Source organism: Nelumbo nucifera, chromosome 4 (genome assembly GCF_055504915.1).
Source record: "Nelumbo nucifera cultivar China Antique chromosome 4, China Antique-T2T, whole genome shotgun sequence".
In the NCBI taxonomy this organism is placed as follows: domain Eukaryota; kingdom Viridiplantae; phylum Streptophyta; class Magnoliopsida; order Proteales; family Nelumbonaceae; genus Nelumbo; species Nelumbo nucifera.
The window spans coordinates 84,458,518-84,478,154 of record NC_142652.1 but is presented as its reverse complement, the minus strand read 5'-3'; the positions used below and the strand labels follow the sequence as shown (position 1 = coordinate 84,478,154).

Here is a 19,637-nt window from a genome sequence, read left to right as displayed (position 1 = left end):
GAAAGCTATGCACATGTTGGCGTCATTGGCCGTGTGAAGCAGCATTAGCGCTTGAAAGCCGTCGACGTGATCAACTAGGTCTGTTGCACCTCTATAGATCTCGAAGGTTGGTGCTCTGAAGTTCTTCGACCTCAAGGCCTGGAGGATTTTCGGTGCAAGTAGAAACTCTCGAGTTATGAGAGGTTGTTCAGATGAAGCGCCTACTTGGCTAGCCACTTTCCTTTTTGCCTTTTTGCCCATCATGCTTCTAGCCGGAGTGAGCTGACTCTTCTTTGTGGCGTGATGAGTACATCTTTGGCTCCTTCTCTTGGAACCCTCGGATGAGCTGGCAGCCTCTGTTCCAGTGGGAGTTGTAGCTTGATTTTCCACCGATAACTGGTTTTGATTTTGGTTGGGGACTACGTTGTCAACCAGAGGTTGGTTGTGAACTAGTTCAGGGACTCGGTTGGAGACCTGGACTTGACTGGAAACCTAGGTTGGGGCCGGGTTCTAGTTACCATTCTGATTTAATCTGGCATTCTATCGTGGTACCTGCCGAGGTGGTTGTACCTACTGGTTCTGCTGGTGTTGAGGTTGATGGTGTTGTTGCTGCTGTTGTTGTTGCCCCCCCCCCCCCCCGCCCCACCATGGAGGCAAACTTGCTTTCCTAGAATATGAGTTGGTTGCTCATACCTCATACACACTGCACCAGGTCGTAGAACTTGGGCGCATAAACTCCAATGGGAGCCACTACGGGCTTGTTCACAGGAGAACACCCGTTCACATTATCTGGCGCAAAGGTCGGGTCCAGAGGGACATCTATCTGCCCGATGGTTACAGTAGGTACTTGATTGTTGTTGGTGGGTTGGTTGCTTGATGAAGCCATTAGTTTTTAGTTTCGAAAAATGAAGGGTGAGTAATTAGCTTTTTGTATCAGGATTTCTCACAGACGGCACCAATTGATACTGCGCGATTTGGCTCCTCTTGCGTATCAGATGACTCAGACTCTAATGCGGATAGTACCTTGTCAGGCTGAGTTGTGCTAGGCCGAGCTGGTCTTGTTCTGCAAGATGAAGAGTTAGAGTGTTCGAGTTGTCTTTACGGGGGTGGGCACTTCGATGCTTAAGTCAGAGAGTGTTTTGAGAGATTTTAGGGAATGAAAGAGCTTGAGAGCTTGTAATCGTGTGTGCCTTCACAAGTAGAAATGAGTGCCTTATATGGGTGTTAGTGGTTTGGGTCCCCTTACAACGGGTCTCATCTTCTCGTGGAGCTGTTTCTGCTTGGTCTGGTGTGTTATTGTGTCAGGTATGTGTACTACGCGGGGTTACGATCTGTCCGAAGAACTTTGGGGCCCGTGGTGTGGTAGGCCGGTCCAACGGTCGAGGTATTAATGTTTCGAAGATCTCAGGCTGATAATGTCTCTTCGAGACAAGTCAGCTCGTTCGCTTGCATGTCACCATAAATTCCTATAATTCAACTAGGCTCTGAGGCAAGTTGTTGTGAGTTAGAAAACCTATCAATTCGGCCTGGATAAGGTACTTGAGGCTAACTTGTCGAACCGGTTCATCTAGTCAGCGCCAAGGTGTTACTTGAAGGCCACGTGTCACGAAGTGATTTAGAGGACCAGATTACCCCTCATCAACTCCTGACTTGGGGGGTCAGTCAAGCATCGTAAGAAATCTCGAGCAGCTGGGAAGCCACTACTTATGGCCAGGGATGTGACGGAATGTACAACAACACATTGCAGAGTGCGGGGTGTGCCAAACTACCAACAACAGAAATATGAGACCCAATTACCCATTGGACTCTTGAAGCCGTTGCGGATCCCCGAATGGGTATGGACTTAATAATGGGATTGCCCCGATCAGCTAGTAAAATTGTAATTTTGGTAGTGGTTGATCGGTTGGCCAAGTATGGGCATTTCTCAGCCCTACCACACCCTTACACAACAGACAACAGCCATGGTGGCAGAAGCTTTTGTAAAAGATGTAGCCAAATTGCATGGAACACCCCAGCCCTACCGGTTAGAGCTCTCACCCAACACCAAACTTCGTTTGATATTCCATATTTCCCTCTTTAAGAAAGCCATAGACCCTCACAACAAAGTGGAATCCACACTCCCCAAATTCATAGAGGAAGGAGATCTGGAAACGGAACCCACCCACATTGTTGACTTCAGGTGGGTGTGCCGGGGACACCAGGTAGTTCCTAAAGCTAAAGTTACCCACAATGAAATATATAAAATTAGGAAGTGAAAAGTTACCCACAATGATATTATTTGCTTATTTTCAGCCTTACAAAGAAGATAAAAACTACTTGAAATTTGCAGGTTCATATGAAGGAAAATTTCTAACTAATGTATGCATGTATTTTCAAAAGAACAAACCTCTTAGTTCCTTACTAAGATTCCTTGTCCTCTCTAATTCATATTTATGCTTCCAACAGTTAAAAATGAATTTAAAAGCATTAAGGTAGATGTCAGATTTGTTACATCTAAGAATACAAAATAATGTTAATAAAATACAAATAACAATAATAATAATAATAATAATGTGTTCATCTAAAAATCTTGCTTCTCAGAGAACTCAAAAAGGTGCTCATCAATTCCCTTAGCAGGTGACTGTTGAAGTAATTCCATCACTAACTTTTCTGTATCCAAGTAAGAAATGGATCCTTAAAAGTAAAACCATTCTCTGGATGCATGAATGTCCCATTGGAACTCCCCTGTCTGCGAAGGCCTATTATTGAGAATTTTGAAGCACACTATATAAAATTGCAATGACATGAAAGAAGATTGTTATACAAGTTGAAACAATATATTATCCCTTTTCTTTTGGAATGGATTTAACTTGAGGATTGAAGCCTGTTTTGTCCTACAATTAATTGAAAGTGTGATGAATCACTTGGCAGTCATCCAAATGAAAGCCCTCTAGTAGGATTGGGAGGAACTAGCTTTGCAAGTATATCCCATTCCCGTGAAGTGGAGAACGAGCACTTTGTATGTATCTATCCTATTATCATTTTAGGTTTGCGGTTTGCCTCTCTTGAGGTTAGGTAATTGATTGTGCTTTTTGTTTTTGGTGCAGTAGGTTGTTCCTTTTCACTCTCTCTAATGGAATCATTATCAATATAGGTCTTAACATGTAGACATGGCTATGGGTCGTTTTTCTTCTCTCTGTAATATTTCACAATTCAATTGCATGCTAACACCACAAAACATATACCTATGTTTCCTTGTAGAAGAATTACCATGTTCCTTATTCTTGAATTAGGGCTGTCAATGGGTTGGGTCTACCCGACAGACCTGTACAAACCGAACTGATTATAACAGTTCTGGTTCTACGATTATGTCCGAATTAATAATTGGGCCAGTTCCTGTTCTCACCTGTCCATTCAGACCTAAAACCGACTATTTTATTAATTATATATAATATTTTCTTAATTTTATTATAATTTTTAACATATTATATGTTTAAAATGGCAAATTCGATAGATAATATTAGTTAAAAGTGTTTAACTTTTTAGGATATAAATAATTTCATATTTTTTCTATCAATTTTGTTAAAGTTATATTATCAAGATTTAAATTTTAAGTTGCTATTTAAATAAAAAAACATATAGTTTTCAGTATAATCCGTTTGGTTATTAACATAAGGCATTATGTAAACTTAATTAAGTTAACAAGGATGGTTCTAGGGCTATGACTTTGTCTTATTAATAATCGGTTCAGGACTGGTTCTACCGAGACCCAAACCAGACCGTACTTGTTGACAGCCCTATCTTGAATGGTCAACTTCCAGTCGAACCACCACTTGAAGCTTCAGAAGGAATAGTCATCCACTTATCCTACACAATGAAAAGAAAAGAAAAATCCATTAAGCATGTGGAAAACAAAATTGAAAAAAAAAAAAACATCACCACATAAGTTGATAATTACCTGTCCAAGATAAACATCCACAAAAGCATTAACAAAGGTGGCCGCTTAGTTTTGCCTGGCTGAATCAACACTTATACCTGCACTTACCTAAGAAAGCCAAACATAAAGAGCACATAATGGAACTGATACATCCTTTTTTCACCTTCTTAATTGATAAATTACATCAGAAGACAAATGGCATACGACAGAGAAAGAAGGGCATTTGACGCATGATTTAAAATGAGGAAATCTAGGACCTTTGAATTATTTAATCCTTCGATGAGGAACTTCAATACCTGATTGGGTAATGGGGGCAGAATCTTATGTTCCCTAGGGATGGTCTTCCAAGCTCCTAACTAAGGGCAAGCTGGGCATCTTTCTATAAGGACTCCACAGCAAGGACATCACTTACCTATAAAATTTCAACATGAGCCAATGTAAGTTTCTATAGGAAAAAGAGTAAATGTAAAAAAGAACCACTAATATACAAAGAATAGGGTGCCAACAGGTCAAGTTCGACACAGGTTCTCAAGCCGAACCTGACCAAAGTCACATTAACTCAAACCCAACCTGATCCAACTAAATGGAGAGAGAGAGAGAGAAAGAGAGAGAGAGAGAGAGTATCGATCCCCACCCAACCCATCCCATATATAGTACATCTATACTCAAACAAGCCTATATATAGGTCGGGCCCAACATGAATTTACAACATGAAACCTGATTAAGACTTATCCAACCCTATATTCGGGTCAGTGTAGGTTTACCACTTAATCCAACCCACTAACATGTCTACCTAGGAAATAGCAAGACTGCAATCTGTTTGGTAAGACTTTTTTGAAAGATTTCCTGGAAGCTCTGACAGTCAAAAGACGATGTGAGCTTTTGCATCAAGATCTTAATAGTTTGAAAACCATTTGATTATGTCTCTGTGTCTTTTTGTGCGAAGATGAGTTGAAAAAAGGCGAAAAGCTCCATTTGGAGCTTCCCGAAAATAGTCTGAAATGGGCTTTCCGTGTCTTTTTCAGGGCTGGGATTTCGACGGCTAAATCTTTTCCCAACCAAACGGGAAAAGACCAAAATGCAGACTGCTGGGTTTCTAAAAAGCTGACAGCCCACGTGAAAAGACGCACCAAACGGGGCCAAATAAAAAGGAAAACCTTGCTGTTACATGTAGATATTAGTTTTCTTACAGCCACGAAACCAAAAATTTAGCATCAATGGTTAACACATACATTAGAGGCCATGAGGCCATGGAATTCACATATGCTCCAAGACAATCACTTCCTAGTTCAGCTGCAACACAGAAGGTGTCCAATACTTCTTCAACATCTGGAGCAACCTGGAAAAAAAAATCAACAAGTAAATAGCAAATTCACTGATGAGGTCCAAGTTTCCAACTCCATATTATGGAAAATACTTTATGTACAGTTCCAGGCAGAAGATCTCACTACCAGTCTATCCTATTTTTCAATAAAATTCTTCAACTTAATCAGCATACTGAAAAGTGAAAACTCCAAAGCTAATTTCGTCATAAACAAATTCCTAGACAATGAAAATAAAAGCATCAAGAAAAACCATAATTACAGTGATAGGTAATTGAAGGAAACAAGGGAGTCTAGATAATTAGTTATATATAAGCACAATAGTATTTTTTTTTTTACAGTAACTGTTGAGGATAGCTTTAGAGTGGATAAGTCTATTTGGTCTAAATTTTCCTTTCTGCCCTCAAATAATCAAAAACTGTGAACAACAAGAGGAGCGAGAATTAGCAAATAAGGAGTTGGTCAAGTACAAAAGTCAGCCTTTAAAGATATTTGACTTTCAATTAAGGTGTTTACATTATGCATATGTCTTGTTTTAAGCCATTAAAACCATTTCAGTGTTACTTTGCTTTCTGTTTTGGCATTTTGGGTTTCAAGTGGTGCAGACCAAACAATGCTTCTTATTTGTAGTGTCAGATTTGCATATTCATGGTTATGTTTCATTGCAAATATTTTAGTCTTAGTAGCACATTTATGTAACAGCATCCTTTTTACATTAACTCTTAACAGTTAGCACATTTATTCCAATTGATTAGTCATTCCCTAGGTGCTTAATAATCATTTTTTTTTTGTCTTGGGAGGTGAATCTAACTAGGCACCACCAAGCCCCTACATTAAAATCGGGCCACCTCCTTGCTGGAATAAATAGGTCTATTGGTCCCGCTGAAGTGGACACAATAAAATTGGGCCTGATAGGCCTATATCACCTCCTCATGCCCTTCACCAGAAGGATCATTTGTACCACATTGGATGATTTTGGGACTCAAGAAAAAGAGGTTCAGACAGGCCCACAAGGTAACTTGCATCAGTGATTTGAAAGGCATGCCTAGGCACACAGGCAAGGCACATGCTAATGGACTTGAGGGGCATGGCACAAAGGTGGCTTGTAGAATCAGGAATATAATATGTTTTACATCACATTTGCTACTTCGAGTAATGCAATTGAGGAAAAAAAAAAGAGATTGTGGGTTTTACAAGCTTGAAAATGTTTTATATGTTTGATTTTACTTTTAAATTTTCATTTGAATATGCTTTACATGTTATGTTTATGTATTTTAATTTTAGATAATAGGTTTTTTAAAACATTTATTTTAGAATTTAAGTTTATATTTTTTATTAATATTATGTTTAATATTTTTTTGATTTTTTTTGCATTTTTTTTGAATTTTCTGACTTTTTTATTTTTATTTTTGTGCCTTGCAATTCAAAAAGGCACGTGCCTCGGGCTCGGATGCAAATTGGCCCCTACTCCTTTTTTGCGCCTTGCACTTTTAAAAATACTGACTTGCATCTATAACTAAGGGTCTCTGTTAATCCAAAGTATTTCCCATATGTTTGTTGACACATGCTGGATTAAGTAGTTGCAATCATTCGTACAAGTTGATGGGTACAAAAGAAGTATGTTAGTCCAATGCACAAAATTCAATATCTCAAGTCAAGGTATGAGCACCATGGAATCATAAAGGCAAGTATATGATGATTTCAAGTGTTATCTAAATTGAAACCATTGGTTTAACTAAGTTTATTACACTTTGGAGGATCAAAAGAGGAAAAGTCAATTCTGATAGCCCAAGATCAGAATACAAGAAAACAAATGTTCAGTTCTATTAGCCCAAGATATCTCAGGAAAGCATTCAAACATGTGTACCTTCGGATCTCACCCTTCCTCTTTATATTGTCTCTTGCAAACTGCAAAGTATTGAACTGGTCCTTGATATAAAGGGATCTGATATATTCACCAATGGACAATAACATCAGAGATAACGTGAAGGTGCATATGAGCTGCTATTTTTTGGGGCATATGAGGAGAAAGATTTGAAAGTTTCATGACAAGAAGCTTAAAGTCAGATCCATCATTGATTTGGTACCAATCAGGGTAGCACATTGGATCATGAAGAGGAGGATTATAAACACTATTCTTGGAGGGCAGAAGACCATAACTAGTTTTACCATGCAAAGAAGGCATGGCAATAAATATTGGTCACAACTCCTAGAGGCAATTCAGGCCTCTCAAGTGCTAGAGGGGCCTTCAGAGATCAAAAAGAGCATCTTCTTGGCATTTATTCTGGACCCATCTTGCACTAACAGAGATCATTTTTGAACCTACAGGGCTTGAGAGTGGATTTATCCTTCAAAATAGAGAATTCACTAATGTGGGGGCTCAAGTGGTCATTGGATGGATGCAATCACACAAAGATGGACCTTGGTAGCTTCAGCATCATATCAGGAAAGTGAGATCATTGAAATTTAGGAGGAACAGATTGCCCATATGGGTTCAGTAGACTCCTAAAAGGTAGTCTATGCTGAAGACAATGAGAAACCATTGTTGAGGATTAGATGTTTTGTGAAATGTTATTGTTAGCAATACCAGATATTTTCCTCTTTTACAAAATGGAAGGAGGTCTAGATCGTGTACCTTTTCCGCACATCATTAATAATAAGTCCTCAATTATCTTGCTAATGAGTAAAGAACTAAAATTCAATGTTTTGACAAAGGGCATAGGTTTTTCTAGTTGAGTCATTTGGATAAACTCGAATCAACACAAAAGTTTTCCACATGGCAACATCCCATAGGCCTTATACCAAATAGGGTAATCTAATGCATAATTCAGATGCAACAAACTTCATATATAATGTAAAGGCATTGTTCTTTAAAAGGAAAAAACTATATACAATTAGTATACAACGCAAACCAAATGGCTCCTAAAGCAGAAGACAATATCCATATACCTATAATAAAATGACAGTTTTACGTTCTATAACAACAACCAGCATCGCCCAATAAACCCCCTTGAATGAATCAACATACAAAGTTCAACTAGTACTAGAGATCAACCAAATCAAACACAGCCCACAATTAGATAAATAAAACCTTCTTTGTCTTCCACTTTTTCTATTTGAAAAACCTTCTTAAAATATTCTTTTACCACTCCCTCTTTCTCAAGTAGGCATTTTTTGAAAATAAATAAAAAATAAAATTTATTGAAGAAATAGAACAAGGTACAAGAGTTGATGAGTAATCATCAACCTCAAAGAAACAGAGCAAACCAACCATAAACTAAAACAAGCCAAATCCCATCCACCCTACCTAAGAAACAAAGAGAAAAAGCACTCAACCAACCCAAAACAACCAAAAATAAGACAACCAAGCCCTAACTTTATTTAAAACCCAAAACACTTGAGACTTGTTTGCTCACCAAGCAAGCGCAAAAAGAATCATCTGCATGCAGAGCTGATCCCCTATAACACTTCAATGCTTACTCCTTTCTGCACTAGGCTCTACCACATCTAAAGCTCCTTTTCTTTCCTATAGGCACTACCAGACTTCATGATACTAACACCATTGGTCCATCTTTATATTCTTTTGCATGACATCACACATTTCAATGCTATGCTTCACCACATCCCATGCTAGGATGTTACACACCTCCATACTGAATTCGCCATCCTCCCCTATATTGTTATTATTGGAGAGTCCTAGCACATTCTCCATCTCCCTCCTCTCCTTATGTCATGTTCTTCTAATCTCTTCAAAGTCTTTCATGCAAAAGAAGTGATTTAGCAATTTGGTGAACCTCATCTTCTACTTCATTTCCTTCCTCTTTATAAGTATCAAACATCAAATTATTATCAAACTAAGGCCTACCAAAATCTTCTGCCACGTTCAACCATTCTTCTGCTTCCACTTCTACATAGGAGAAAAGCTGTTAAGGTACAGAAAGCTTCCTTTCACAACTTACTCTCCCGAGTCCCTAGTCCCTAGTCCCAACCATTGAAGCCAAAAAAAGAAAAAAAAACATAGTTCTGGAAATGGAGTATATAGGAACTAATTCAAACAAAAAATGCCACTAAGAAGTAAACAAAATATTAGGAAAAAATTCAACCCACTCAATCAAGTATTCTAACATAATCCAGCTGTCAAATGAATTAGAAGGTAATTAATGTATTAAAAAAAAACACCAACCATCCCACGCTTCCAATATAAACAAATAAGTTAACTAAAAAAATCTGAAAGGCCAAATTTGCAAGTTCAACTTAGAACCAACTCTATTAAGTATCTAAATTATCTGATGAAATCCAAAGAAGTAAAATGAACCACTTTCTGTCCCGACCATTCGAAGTAAACAGAAAGCTAAGCAATGTAAGTTTCTATAGGAAAAAGACCATTCATCAGTAACAAATTTGGGTAATGGGGGCAGAGTCTTGCGTTCCCCAGGGGATGGTCCTCCAAGCTCCTAGCTAATGGCAAGCTGGGCATCTTTCTGTAAGAGCTCCACAGCAAGGACATCACTTGCCTATCAAATTTCAACATGAGCCAATGTAAGATTCTATGGGAAAAAGAACCACTAATATATGAAGAATAGGGTGTCAATAAACAAAGCTGCTTGCCTGTTTCTCGTTGTTAGCCCTTCAATGTTTAAACGCCATTTTCAAGGGAGGTTTTCTACTCCATTTCCCTCAGAAAACCACGGCTACTGCGAAGAGAGTTCAGATTTCAAAAGAGAGTTGAGACTGAAGCCGGAAGGTTGAACTTAATGCTTGAGTTTTATTTTTGGACTCGAAGAGAAAATCCCTTCGAATCCAAATGCACTGAATCCGCAGTGTCAAATCTTTTTTAGCCGTTTACAGTTGCGACTTGCGACTTGCGACGAAAAAGCGCGCTGACCGTACGAGACGGGGGCGTTGATTCTAATCCAACGGCGAGAGAGTAGACAATGAGCATGCAGATTATAAGATCTCTCGACACAAAAGATACGCAATCGAATGCACCTAATCACTATATCCATATTTTCTTGGTATTCGGTGCTATGCACCATCACTATATCCATATTTGAACCGTTGATATTCGGAGATAAATTCGAAGAAGATACACGGCCCAAAATGTATTGGGTCTTCCCGTTAGGAATGATCGGTTGAGATTTGAGTAACAGCACTGGACCGATGCAGCCCAATCACTTTCCTACCCAGAAACCCATTTAGCCCATGTAGTGTCACTTCGGCCTTAGAAGTTAGAACGTGTACTAGTCTTCGAGTGGGAAAGACTGTCACTGTATCTACGGGTGCAAATGGGTCGGATCATTATTTGGTCAAATTCGGATTATCCTTGTTCGGATCTTCGAATTGAAATGGATTCGGATCACTCCTTTCTGATGATGGGATATATATTATATATTTATAATATATGTGTTATTTATTTTTTTTTATTTTTTTACAAAAAAACATGTATATATATGATAAAAATAATTAAAAAATACTTGTATTTTTTTGCTTTTACTTTATTTAAATTAGTATATTTTAATTTTCTTTTAATAAGTTATTGATTTTCAAAGAAAACAAGTCAAATTGGATCAGATCCAAGATCCAACTTATCGATAGGATTTGAATTCAAATCGAATCCTATCAGATTTGATTGGATCTTCAGACCGGATTCAAATATACCTAATTAGAATCCGATCCGATCTACTTGCATCCCTAATTGTATCCAAATTTGAACCGATATCATTAGACCTATTCACGGGCTTGGTCAGGCTTTGTCTTTGTACCAATAGAATGCATTCAGGCCTGAGCTCGAGCCCAACCCAACCATTGGGCCTAGGTCTTAAGCCTGAGCCCAACCTTCATATAAAGCTTGAAGCTCAAGCCCAAAACCGAGCTTAACAAGAAGTTCAAAAATAGTTTTTTCTTTTTTTTTATTAATAAAAAAATGTTTTATTTATATTAAAAGCCCTCAAAACCTAATAAATAATAAAAGATCTCATTACTACTTAAAAAAAAAAAAGAGAAAAGGAACACAAAAAAAATATTGTCTATGTATTTTTTATTAAATAAAATATATAATATATATTTTTATTAAGCCCTCCAAACTGTTAGCACTTTGTGCTCCAAATATTTATCAAAAACAATTAATTAACTTGCTTCCAATTCTCTCTTTTAATTCTTTGGTAAATTATACCTATCATGGGATCAGTGACAAAAGACCTCTTGTACTTTTTTTTTGTAACAAAGACCCCTAAACTTTCATCGTAAGACAAAGACCCCTCAATATTACCAAAATACCTCACTAAATCTTCTCTATTTTCTTTTTCTTGCCATTCTTGATCCATAAATACCATGTTTGGCGGAAAAGAAAAAAAAAAATTCTGAAACTATTTGATGAGAAATTGACTTTTTCACCTGTGATCATTGCCAAAAAGTGAAAAAAATCTCTGGAAAGGAAAAAAATCGTTGGTGGTGTGTTGCCACTTGCCAGGAGTGTCGCTTTTCTCGAATTATCTCAGCAGAGAAGTTCCAGCAGCACTTGTAAATTGCAATATATTCAGCTTTACAACAATGGATTTTCCGGCGAGTTGGGTTTTATCAGAATGCGGTCTAAGACTCCTCCATCACCTATTTCCTCGATCAAGAACCAGCGTTTTTTCCAACAACCCCCACAAGATTAGATTCATTAGTCGAAAGGAGGTGGTTTTAATGGAACAGATAAGGAGGTGGTTTTAGTGGAACAGATGTTAGGGGCAGGAAAATGGGGGAATGCCATTCCATCCAACCACATAGTTGGATTGCAATTCTGATTTCAGACCCCTATTCTCATAAGCCAAACGAAGCCTTAGTTTTTCTCCGATCTAAGTCTTGAGCGCGTCTAGACACCAAGATTGGACACTCAAGATGAGCGCTGCTGTGAGGGTCGGGTCGTGTTTGTTGACGAGGACAGAGGAGAGGGGAAGATTAATGACGTTAATGGAGTTGATGAAGTTGATGAATTTGATCTTGGAGCCACTCTTCCGTTTTGATTGGCTGTCACCCGAGCTGCCATTCCCAATTCTGATAGCTCTATTTCTTCTCTGAGAGATCTCATGAACTTAAATATTAATTCTAGAAATTCTGGGTTTCAACTTTTAACGAATTGTGTTGCGATGACAGTGTAGGAGAATTAGCCACAAGACTCACCATCAAAACCACAGGTATGTTGAGAATGACGAGTCATGGCATCCCGTCAGTTAATTTTCTGTACTGGCCTATTGTCTGTTCTTGTTTTCTTTCTTTCTTTCTTTCTTTAAATTCTCCTCTGCTTTTATTTTCTCTGTTAATTCCTTATTTATATTTGATTATCCCCTCCTTTGCAGTTTCCGGAGAAGATTTACAAGGGTTTGGACATTACCCAAACGCTGCATTTCATGGTGCCTTTTCCCATGCTCGCATTTCCATTCTATTTAGTAAGTTAACTACTTCCTGATTGCTTTAGAATCAACTTATGAATGTGTTTCTTATTGTTTCTGTTTGTGATTTAATTATGTTACAGTGGAGTAGAAGTTCCCTCATGAGAAGGAATATGTGATCACGTCCACGCTCTGCTGGCGCTGGGCAACAATGGTGGGATTGCTTTTGCAATCGGTCCTATCCAAATGCTTAGGCTCTGTTTGGAAGGGATACAAATACAAATATATAGAGTGCTAATCCTTATATTTTGTATTATTTTATATATAGTTGTACTGTTAGAGTTCCATACTAAGGTGGGTTCAGTTTCTCCATTTTCAATTGATGCCTATACTTGCTTTATTATGATCAACTCATACAAGAGTTCTCTTCTCCGATTTGAAGTACTTTAAATTATTTTCTGAATGTAGATTGGATTTTGTAACTTACTTACATCACCATGGCCATGAAGATAGGGAAGGTATGCTTTATGCTCTCTCTCTCTCTCTCTTATATCCTTGTTCCTCAACTGAGTCAACCGTTATTGTCATTTTGTTCCCAAAGCAAGTAAAAGTATGAACATTACAAAATAAGTTGATTTCATATATTAAAGAAAAGGTAAAATAAATTAGAAAAGGATAGTTTGGATATTTAGAAAACTTTAAACAGTCAGATGCGAATCTTTTCGAAGTTAACTAACTGATGGAATGCTGATGAGGGGTGGGTCTTTGTCATAGACCCATAATACAGGAGGGCCCATGCAATTTACCCTTTATTCTTTTCTCTATTTCTCTTCTCCCTCTCGGGCCCCATCACTTCAGCACTGACACACAACCCGAATCTTACCGCCATCAAAAACAACTCTGCAACCCTCACCGCCACCGGAACAACCCTTGCGTCCCCTCTCTTCTCTTCTCCTCCCTCAACCATTGGAGACAGCAAGGCTCCATCTTAGATGGATGTTTAATGAACTAGTAACCCAAAGCTCATGAATTTACCAAAAGCAAGGTCCATTGTCTAGCTTGGGCAGTGGACAGAAATATTATGATCAGATTATACACATCCAAAATTGTATTATATTACTCAACAAGAAACTTTAGAAGGCGAAATATTCCATTTTGATGTAGAAGGGCCATTGCTTATAATATGTTTTGTTAATTGCTATTTGAATTGATTTAGAAAAGGGTGAACGTTGGAAATTAGAAGAATCTAAGAGATGACTTTCGACGATGGAGGTGTTAATGGGAGATTAAATTTGACTTGGTGTGTCTGTCGGAAAACTGTTCACTCAGGCTGAAAATGGAGTCACCATGGAAAAGGAGGTGAGAAGGTGATGGGACCTTAAAGAGTAACAACGAAAATCATTTTTCATTTATAGTAACTTCAAAGCCCGAGGCACTGACCACACGAGTTCAAATCAACCCCCCACAATATCCCGCAGCACATCCCCACTATGTATTGGGAACATCTGTCATCATCAAAAGATGTTTACAAGAAACAAACCATGGGATGTGCTGTGAGACGTTGTGGGGGGCTGATTTGGTCTCCTGACTATACTAGTCCAAGTAAGACTTAGGATGGGAGAGAGAAGGGGTTAGGCACCTCTCTCCCGAATCCAATAGGTGAGGCTCATATGGGATATTGATAAAAAAGCATGAAAATGAACAATTATTTAAACAAAAAAATGATAAAGAAAGCATATCACAATAAAAAGCCAACACAAAAGTAAATTTTACCTATTTTTATTTTTACTTATCTATTTTTATTCTAACTTTTCCTAACTTGCCAATATCCCTTAACTGCTAAGCCCAATTATCACAGATTTTATTACCATTACTTTTTTGTTTTTATTATTTTTTTTCAGAACATTCTAGTCTCTCTATTAATGATATCCCTTATCCTTTTAGTCTAATTTCCAAATACATTGAATCACCTCTGATCTAATGATTCGATTTAAACTACTTAAATCGATTGAAAACAAACCAACAACTGCATATTTACTTTTATTTCTTGTAAACTCTGAATGCAAAGAATATTGCTCTGAATTTTAAACTTAAATAAAACGAACAATCAGGCATGGAGATGGGAAGAACATTCCATTTTTTCTTCATTTGTTTTGGGGAAATATGGGAATGGGATGGAAAAAGAGTAGGATGCGAAATCCCAAAAAAGGATTCGGGGTCGCACTGACAAAGGGAAACTGGAAAAAATATTGGGTCTTGTCAGAGAGGAAGCTCCTTCGTCTTCTCCCATCTACTTCCAGTTATTCCAATAGCCATACCTTCGGCAACTTTTCCGGCATCTTTGGACGACGGTAAGGCATTCCAACAATCAATCTCTCCTTCAATCTCCATTTTGCACTGATTTGCCCTCCCTCCGTCTTCTCCCATCTACTTCCCGCTTCAACCACGAAGCTCCTTCGTCTTCAAGCCGTTTTGCCCTGGTTACCTTTTCTCTGTTCAAGCCGTTTTGCCCAGTTATTCCAGGATCTCTAAGAAAATCAGTGAGAACAGTGTTCCAGCCGTTTTGCCCAGGCAACGAGTCGAAAATCAACACTCGCGACTTTTCATTGATTTTCGACTGTTCTCAATGATTTTCGACTCTGTTCAAGCTGTTTTGCCCAGGCATTCCAGGATCTCGCAGAAACTCCACTGTTCTCAAGCCGTTTTGCCCAGGCATTCCAGGAGCTCAAAGAAAACCACTGAAAAGTACGCAAAAACCGGACACGTGAAGGCCGTTTGGGCTTTTCTGGAGTAGTCGCGAGTGTCCGGTGTACCTCATGGAGTAGTCATATGCCAAGTATGATCTCCATTCACATTGCAAACCTGTGATCCTTTCTCTGCCCGGTGTCCCTCATGATGTCCCTTTCTCGTTACCTGTGTTTTGTCTCCACACAGACATATCAGATTCACCACGTAGAATATTAGTAGTTGATTGTTTAGTGGTGTATGACTCATTTCTCTATAGTTATTACCGTTCTAACCATAGGTGCAATTCCATGGGGTTGTTGCCCTAGTTAAATTATGATGTACTTTGATCTGTAAGGAAGTCTTTGCACAATATTTCCTCTTGTTGCACATTAGAGAAGTTAGGTTTGACTCTCAAAGATGATGCAGTCTGTTTCTTGATTATTATTTATGGGCATAGTTGCAGACTTGCGTTTAGGTGTATCATATTTGTGCTTCCAGTATAGTAAAAGATGTAATAGTTGTATCAATAGAAGATGCTGTGATAAGGGGTTTCCTTCAGAATTAGTTAGGATCTTGCTCTATTATTGTAGTTAACAGGATAGCCCTTAGATTAAGTTGAGGTCTCTCTCTCTCTCAAGGATTCAAAACAATTTCCCCCCTGTAGTTCAATCTGTAGGTGACATGAAAGTTACTGGAATCTGGAAGTGGCAATCATTCAATAGCTCTCTATATACTCGTAGTATCCTATTTTAAACCTTTAAAAAAGAATGATATAGTTTGACATCATGCTGATTTTACTAATGCAGAAAGTTCACTTGCTAAGAATCCAAAAGTAGTAGTCTTTCAGGTAGAAGAGTTTTGTTTTTGGTATTTGGATTTCTTAACGTAACTCTAGTGTTTACATATTCCATGATCATGCTTTAATAGATTGGAATTGGTATTCCCAAAGTTCTTTTTCTTTTTTTCTTTTTTTTTGAAAAAAGGTAAAGTAAGAATTTTATTGCATAACACACACAAGAAAAGAATACAACATACACCCAAGAGGAGAGGGCAGGACAAACAAACCTGGGACATCCCATAAGCTCTTCGAGTTCAGCAACAGGAACATATTCTGGTGCTTGAAGTCATCTACAATGCCTTTTCTTTTAATGTTAGAGAGTCTACTATTCCTTTCTTCCCACACAGTCACCTTCTTACTAGGCGTGGTAATCTCTAGTCTAGCAGCAATCCTTCACTGAGCAAGGCATCGACCAATTCAGACCAGTAGCTTTGATGAAGTGCTACCAGATCTCAACAAATTACCAGGAAATGGATGCAAAGATGGTCAACAGACGCAGCCTCCCAGCCACAAAGGCCAAGCTTAAGTCCTGGATCAGCAAATTGCATCTCAAAATAAAACTCTTGGTAAGACACTTACAAAGGGCTGTAGCCCAAACCAAGAAATTCAGCTTCAAGGGGACATTGGGTTCCAGACCTGCTTGGTTGGAAAGCACATTTAGTTTGACCCATTCAACCCACATACGGATGATTTAACAGAAAAATGCCCATAATAATTCCATCTCTATCTCCTGATTCTCCACTTGTCCATCTGATTTACCTCAACAGACTGATCCTTCAACAACTGAAGCAGCCCAACAACCCAATCCCGTAAACTTCTCCTGAATCTGGAACTCCAAATCACATTTCCCCCCAATAATCTCATAAAACTCCGCAACTGAGGCATCCTTATTCTTGTCTAATCGAAATGATTGAGGGAATAACTCTTCCAAAGAAGTTTCAGCACACAACAATATGGAATACTTACTCCAGTACCCGGGCAATACCGATCCAAGTTCTGTTAACCTTTTTACATTTGTATTTCTTTTGTTATGGTTGGGCTTGGCAAAGTCAAATTATTACATATATAGGGAGAAAACGAACGACTTTTCTGAAATGCTAAAGCAAGCATGAAGTAAAAACATTGTGAGTCTACCTTCTTTAGTAAATAAATAAACTATGTAGAGTATGGTAAATGTTCTCATTCGTGTGTTTTTTTTTGAAAGCTTGCTTTAGGATGCTTTGTGAGTCTACCTTTATTTTATGATACCATTTTGATTTTTTGAAAGCTTGCTTTATAGGATGCTTTGTGAATTCTGATTCAGTGGAAATTAGAAGATTGAATGACTAATTGCTTCTCTTCACCTAGTTTCTAGGCCTACTCACCTTGTGGCCCAAAAGGCCAAATAGTTGGATGATTTCTGTGTCAACCCACTTTGTATTTGAGATAAAACTTAATTCAGCTTATCACTTTCTTTTATTTTTATTTTTGGCAAATATAATCACTTTTTTATATGTTTGCTATGTTTCTTGTGTTGCAGGAACACTTGGCATTATAGAGCAATGGAGGCTGCAAACTTGTAGAAATTTATGATAAACCTATGACAAACTCATGGACTATGCATTGATTTCTTGAAATCAAATTTTCTCATTTTGGGATGTATTTTTAAAGATGTTAAGCCTCAAACTTATAAGTTGATAGTAACAATAGCCAATCATATTCTTTGTTTTGTGTGGTTAATGCATATAAAAATTATATTTATTATCCATCAGATTCTTCTTACCTGGAGATCTTTGAATTTGGACAAGGGCCATCTAGCAGAGTATGATGCTACATATCATTTGTTAATATTTGGAGCTGTAGTAGTGATTTTTCCTTGCATGATTTTCCCACAAAACAAACGTAGGAAAAATAATTTTCCCATGTATAACCAAACGATGAAAAGTGAAATTTTCACACTTCCTCATCCTATCCCATTCCATCCCACCCTTTCCCATCCCATCCAAATCTTCCCGGGGAGCCTTAAGGTTAAAAAATTTATGTTTAAGATATAAGAGTTAAGGGAACAACAAGGATAAGACAGATTAATGGGATACAAATAAGAGATCAACTTTATGTTTAGACTTCAAGCTCAACGATCTTCCCACTTTAACCCATACAGATATCCGGAAACAAAATCAAATCATATGAAAGAAAAATCATGTTGATCCTCCAAACAGTTAACGAATATGAGAAAAAACATAGAACTATCAAGGAAAATAATTAAAGAAAAATAAAGCAAAACGGGAAAGAAACTATGTGGATATTTGGGTTGGAGGCGAGAGTCTACAGGAACACGAGTTCTGTCGAATCTCTCCCCTTCCTGCTAGTCTCGATTACATCCAATAGACTTATCTGAATTGTTCTGTGGCTTCAAAGAAGTTGCTGCAATGAGAAATTTCTTCGTTGCAGATCGTTTGTTTTGGGGAGAAACGACTACCGGGTAATGACCAAAGAAAATGGAGAGAGATCGATTTATGAATGGGAATGCTGTTCGGCGTCCGTAAAGGAACGGAAACTCGAGCAGCTGCTACTGTTATCTCTACTACATCGGCGATAAACAAAGTATCACCGAGGCGTTGAGGATCCAAAATACGACAGAGGAAGCCAACAATGTGCTTTGGAATGGGGCAAACTCTAGAAAAACGGTGATGAAACTCCTCTGCCACACCTGTGAACTGATTTCCGTGATGGGAATGAGAGGTCGTCGCCGCTGTGTTCTCGTCTCAAGGTTGAAGACGATGAACAGTAGTGTTCGCACACGAGTGTGTAAGAAAAAGAGAAAAAAAACAAAAAATAAGAAGAAGGAGAATAGAGAGAGATCTGGGAAGGGAGGATTTGCTTTGGTAAAAACCGTGAGAAATCACAGAAAGGCTGATGAAAAAGGGGTGGGGGTTCCAATCCAATCTGCCGCTGTAACGAGTTGCAGCGGCAAAGACGAAACAACGGGGGAAATGTGAGAAGAAGAGAGAGAGAGAGGTGGGAGAAAACTCTGTCGGGGGGAAGGGGGAGGTCAACAGTTTCGAACAGTGTATTTCCCCGAATAAGAAAGTTAGGCTGGGTTTTATACGTAGGATTAAGGGAAATTTTTGTAATTTTAAAAATCTAGGTCAAATCGGGTCTAAAGGGTGAAACGTAGGTCTTGGTTCAATGATGGAGGGTTTTGGGAGTTGGGAGCCTTCGGACAATGATCAAAGGATTGAATGGGTATGAGCACAAGGGGTTTTCTGTGTGTGGGTTAATGAGATTTAGCCAAAATGGAATCGTATGGATGGGTAAAGGGAGTATTTTTTATTGAAATTTTAAAGGGCAAGGTTTTTGAACATTTTGAGTTGATTGGTGGTTGGGTCAAACGAGCCTGAACCAAATAGATCTGGAAGGGCTTGATTTGGTCAATCTAGAGTCTCAAAATAAAATTTTTGTGATTGAGGGATAAATAAGGGTATTTTGGGCTGAAATTTTGT

The 19,637-nt window shown here is 38.2% G+C and overlaps 2 long non-coding RNA genes across 3 annotated transcripts; one reads left to right on the top strand and one right to left on the bottom strand.

Moving 5' to 3' along the window:
* Positions 1 to 2,489: 2,489 nt before the first annotated feature.
* LOC104586187 (uncharacterized) lies at positions 2,490 to 10,134 on the bottom strand. Of its 2 annotated transcripts, none has more exons than XR_002023592.2 (6): positions 9,826 to 10,134; positions 7,085 to 9,731; positions 5,128 to 5,234; positions 4,192 to 4,307; positions 3,917 to 4,003; positions 2,490 to 3,825 (listed from the first exon to the last, which is right to left on the bottom strand). It is a non-coding gene; the product is annotated as an uncharacterized LOC104586187 (long non-coding RNA). The 2 variants fall into 2 exon arrangements; XR_002023593.2 differs by having other exon boundaries at positions 9,601 to 9,731; positions 9,826 to 10,128.
* Positions 10,135 to 11,578: 1,444 nt separating this feature from the next.
* LOC148800802 (uncharacterized) lies at positions 11,579 to 17,900 on the top strand. The gene is made up of 4 exons (XR_016085332.1): positions 11,579 to 12,395; positions 12,558 to 12,647; positions 12,734 to 13,108; positions 17,675 to 17,900. It is a non-coding gene; the product is annotated as an uncharacterized LOC148800802 (long non-coding RNA).
* The last annotated feature ends 1,737 nt before the right edge of the window (positions 17,901 to 19,637 follow it).